Source organism: Montipora foliosa, chromosome 3 (assembly GCF_036669935.1).
Source record: "Montipora foliosa isolate CH-2021 chromosome 3, ASM3666993v2, whole genome shotgun sequence".
Taxonomy (NCBI): domain Eukaryota; kingdom Metazoa; phylum Cnidaria; class Anthozoa; order Scleractinia; family Acroporidae; genus Montipora; species Montipora foliosa.
This window is the reverse complement of record NC_090871.1, coordinates 64,470,207-64,475,206: the sequence shown is the minus strand read 5'-3', so window position 1 is coordinate 64,475,206 and position 5,000 is coordinate 64,470,207. Positions and strand designations below refer to the sequence as shown.

General features: G+C 38.8%; 1 protein-coding gene across 4 annotated transcripts in view; it reads left to right on the top strand.

Annotated features, from left to right (window-relative positions):
• The window catches only part of LOC137997945 (E3 ubiquitin-protein ligase MARCHF2-like), a 37,666-nt gene that overhangs the window by 12,086 nt on the left and 20,580 nt on the right, over positions 1 to 5,000 (top strand). For 3 of the 4 annotated variants that reach the window (XM_068844281.1, XM_068844278.1, XM_068844279.1), the window contains exon 2: positions 279 to 613. The exons of the other annotated variant lie outside the window; for it this stretch is intronic. The gene's annotated coding sequence lies outside the window, so the exon portion shown is untranslated. The remainder of the gene's footprint in view (positions 1 to 278; positions 614 to 5,000) is intronic. 4 annotated transcript variants of the gene reach the window in all.

The window sequence follows — 5,000 nt, the reverse complement described above, 5'->3', positions numbered from 1 at the left end:
ACTTGGGTCAAGCTAAAAAATAACAAAAGCGCGTGGCACAGCAGACCGTAATCTTATTAGTTAAGGAATGGCGAGGGGGTTGTTGAGGAAACCAATTATGTCATTCATTGTTGTCTTTTCTAACGTTCTTTGTCAGTATCTGCACTTTAAACATTATCAACACAAAGACTTGCCAGATTGTAAATATGCCAAGAAAATGACATGACGTGAATCTCCTTAACGCTTCAGTATTAAGTCAATTTATTGTGTAATTATATTTGTGGTGACTTTATTTTCAGGTACTTTCTGCAATTCAACACTCCGACTGGGTTTTAAGAGTTTGTCGCACACGCACAGCTATAATCTGAACCAAGATAAAACGCGTTTTTCGTTTGCATATATCTGCGGATAACTGCATGACCACAAGTACTGAGATTCTGAAAAAAGGCGGTTCAATTTACATTTGAATTTCCGTTAACTACCTTGGTGGCCAACTTCATTAGTAACAAGTTCTTAAAGAAATTCGAGGGGACGCCTTGCTGTTGCCATTCCACAAGTTGAAGACCATCAGTCGCTCGCCTGCGGAGGACGGCCAGTCCTTAACTTGATCCCCATTTTGTCAAGCGCGAATAAGGTAAGGAAATACTTTACTCTTTATATGCCACTGTCAATCAGAGATCTTTCGAATCCCTGGGAGCCAAGAGTTAGTTCCTTTACTGCTCCGCTTGTTACGACAGCACTCGTTCGCAATTTCATAGTTGTTGTTCGAGGATAGAACGCACTCTCCCTTATCCAGGATAGGCACGCGTGGGATTTATCCCCTATATAAATTTTGATAGGCTACCCTTCAAAGTTCAGGCATCTAGTTTGTCTACATATATACTGAAGGAAAATAGTATGCCTCTACTATAGTTTTTACGTTTCCATTTTTTTGGCAATTGGATCGGGTTAAAATCTAATACCAAACCGTCTGATAGACAAACCGTCGTTACCTAAATTACTTTATCTTATTTTAATTTTTGTCCTTCCAAAAATAGACGTAAAAGAGAAGCCTATCTAAACTTAATTCTTGTGTGCGCACGCAAACGAATGTCGTGGTTTGTTGGGACATCATGTTTTCTCTTACACGGTTAACCGTTTATCCCACAAAAAGAACCACCACGCGAAATTTATGTCTCATCATTTCGTGATTTAATGGCAAATTTTGTGCCGAAAAAACACCAGAGGGCTTTTTCTCGCATACGGAAACTGTCTACGGTCCACAGCTTACAGATAAGACGAAGTGGAGAGACAAAAGCTCAAGGTTTTGTTTCACAATAATAGATTCACGTATAACACTAGGATGAACAAGTTGCGTCTATTTTATTGAAGTGAATCCGCTTCTTTTCTTTTCAAGGGTGTTCAATTTAAGTCGTCGCCTCTACCGAATTCTTGAGCACAAAATGTTTCAGTGGTTTTTATGTGACGTCATCATGTGTTGTCATTTTTATGCGACGTCTATCTTGGTGTCGCTATAATGAACTGAAAAAGACGGTTAGTTTTGTTTCAGTCGTTAAAACTTGAACTTTTTGTATTGCTTAAGTCAAAAGACATGCCCCCCGATTACGTAAATGAAAACCACTAATCTTTTGATGCTACGCAAAAGGTAAGCGGACTCTGGGGAAGAAATTGCCAATGAACAGCACAACTGCAAGTCTTGAGCCCTCTTTGAATAATTAACAATTATTCGCCGAAGGCGAAGTGATTATCGGTGAATATTCACCGATAATCACTGAGCCTGAGGCGAAGTTTTTTAGTATAAATACACTGGTAATCATTTCAAAAAAAAGGAAAAAAAAAAAACATTTCAAGGCGAAAATCATCTTCACTTTCAGTGGCAAAACGACTACTGGCAGCCATTTTGTCCGTCGAGGTCATTATCGGCTGATAATCCGAGATAGTGAGCCAATGAGAGCGCGCGATTTTGTATAATCACCTGTGTATTTATACTAATTAGCAGAAAATATCCTGCAAAGGTTGGTCAAGACAACGTGAACATAGGCGTTCTTGCTTGCAATATTTCGGCTGGCCAACACCAGCCTTCTTCAGGTTTATTGAATGGATAAATGCTAGTAACAAGATCTTTATATTTACCGGAAATGACATAAAAATGCTACGTGATGTGTTATAAAAACGGAAATGCATAAAAAAGAGGAGAGAGAATAATACATGATAACAAGATGAAAAAAACAAAAGAAAATTAAAAGGTAGCTAAACTAAATTACATTTCACATTTTAAATTACATTTACATTCACTAAATCACATTTCATTACATTTCTTTTGTTTTTTTCATCTTGTTATCATGTATTATTCTCTCTCCTCTTTTTTATGCATTTCCGTTTTTATAACACATCACGTAGCATTTTTATGTCATTTCCGGTAAATATAAAGATCTTGTTACTAGCATTTATCCATTCAATAAACCTGAAGAAGGCTGGTGTTGGCCAGCCGAAATATTGCAAGCAACAACGCCTATGTTCACGTTGTCTTGACCAACCTTTGCAGGATATTTTCTGCTAATTAGTATAAATACACAGGTGATTATACAAAATCGCGCGCTCTCATTGGCTCACTATCTCGGATTATCAGCCGATAATGACCTCGACGGACAAAATGGCTGCCAGTAGTCGTTTTGCCACTGAAAGTGAAGATGATTTTCGCCTTGAAATGTTTTTTTTTTTTCCTTTTTTTTGAAATGATTACCAGTGTATTTATACTAAAAAACTTCGCCTCAGGCTCAGTGATTATCGGTGAATATTCACCGATAATCACTTCGCCTTCGGCGAATAATTGTTAATTATTAAATTCTCAATCTGGGATAATGCAATTCTCGTGCTCTGATTGGTTCACTCAATCTCGGTTATCAGCTCATATACCTTGGTTTGACCTTATATGGTAAATGATTGATCTAAGTGTTGCCAAGCTAAACGTTTTTTCGACGGAGAGCGAAATTTCTCTCTGAAGAAAGCAAACAAAAAAGTTTTTCTGGACAGCTGGGTTAAATTCCGTCGTTTAGAAGTACGCGAAAAGGTAAGGAAATGTTTTTGTGACGAGCCTGCGTCTGTCTGACCACAAGGTGTTACACGACATCGCGTCGGTTCTCATCAACTTTTTTTGATTTCGCTCGGATTTGCTCGCTTTTTTCGCTCGCATTTCGTACTTTCTAAACTTTTGGAGTTTAAAGAAATTTAATAAAACAATTATTCCATTCGCGCTTGTTGGATATGAGACTGGTTATAGCCAACCAGGCGAGTAGCGCCGAGTTGGCTATTTACCATCTCATATCCAACGCGCGCTCATGGAATAATTGTTAAATAGCCTTTAAAGGCTATAGACTGATTGACCAGAGAACGTTTTTACATTTTAGCAAGGAAGGAAATTGTCGTTGATCGCTTCATCAATCCAGCGGATCGACATATCGATAGAGTCAATAGTTCGCATATAAAATATGCAAATTTCGATTGGTAGCTTTTTGTGACGGCAATGTAGGCGGTATGGGGTTGAATCTTTTGCGATTTCAACCAGCAACTCGTTGTTTTCCATGGTCACTTGTAGACAATTTTTTTTTTTGCAAAGGCCAGCTGAACAAAGTGGAACCGACGGATCTTGGGAGATCTAACCAGCAAATAATTTGTAGATTTAAAACAAAATAATACTGCAAGGCTGGTTGTACGGTTGTGAGGATATATATATATTTTTTATGATTTACCAATATTTCGTCAGGCACGGCCTGACTTCTTCAGGGAGTTAAATGATTGACTTTTCCACTACAATATTGGCAGGGAGTAAATTCTGGTTTGTTATCACTAGCAACGCAGGCAAACGCAATCACGAAGAGTGCTTATTTCGCCTTGAAAACGGGGCTGAACGCAAGCACGAGCTCAAGCGTAGGATCAAAATTTTTCCTTTTGATTCCTCGTGCGTGCGCTTACGCTTGCATTCGATTCCGCTGTGTGAAAACGGGACGTAACGCAAGCTCAGCGCAAGCTATGATGTTCGTCCAATGAAAAAGACCCGTTCCAGATTCCACTTGCAGCGCCACGTTGTAAGAGAGAACATGGAACTAGTGTGATTAAGAAAATAACACAAACAGCGGTGATAAACATTGTATTCCAACGCAGTTTTATAAAACTTGACGTTTCGTATGCTAGTCAACACACATTTTCAAAAGTGACCGTCACAATTTTTGAAAACTATATATATATCGTAATGCGTTGGAATACAATGTTTATCACCGCTGTTTGTGTTATTTTGTCAATCAAGCTACGATGGCCTAAGAACAAGAGTTTATGGAACTAGTGTTTTTTTGTCGCTGCGTCGTGTCCTTGTGCTTAAGCTTGCGTTGTGGTTCGTTTTCACTTGACTCGAATTCTTGAACTTGCATTTATGCCAACCTCAAACCCAGGCTCTCTCTCGACGACGAGGAGAGAGAACCTGGGTTCGAGGTTGCATTTACGCTTGCCCTTTGTTCTTGCGTCGCTAGTGACAGCCCTGGGAACGAGGTTGCTATAGCGTTTCCGACAAATTTCCAACATCCGTGCGATTCAACCCGTTCTCTACCTTGAATTTACGATTATGGTTAATTCTTAATTTGCTCTGAATTTACTATTATCGTTAATTTAGAAGACTGAAAGCTTGATATGCATTATGTGAAATGGTCATATATTTTTGAAAAGACAGCCCAAGTGTATGGACGTAGGACTCGAACCTGGGAATGTTCATTATTAACCCGTCACCTAACCACTTGACCACCACACACCGCTAGCTGTTCAGGGACAATATTTTAAACGCTATTTGATAATGTTGTATCATCAATCGGCAACAAACAACATTAAACACTGCAAAATGTCGGTTTCCAAACTCTACGACAAAGCTCAACATTTTAAGATCAAAGCATAGGCTTAAATTATTAATCTAGCTTAGACGGTTAGGCCTGATAATTTTTCAGCAGCGATATTCTATGAGAGACTTCAATAAATGT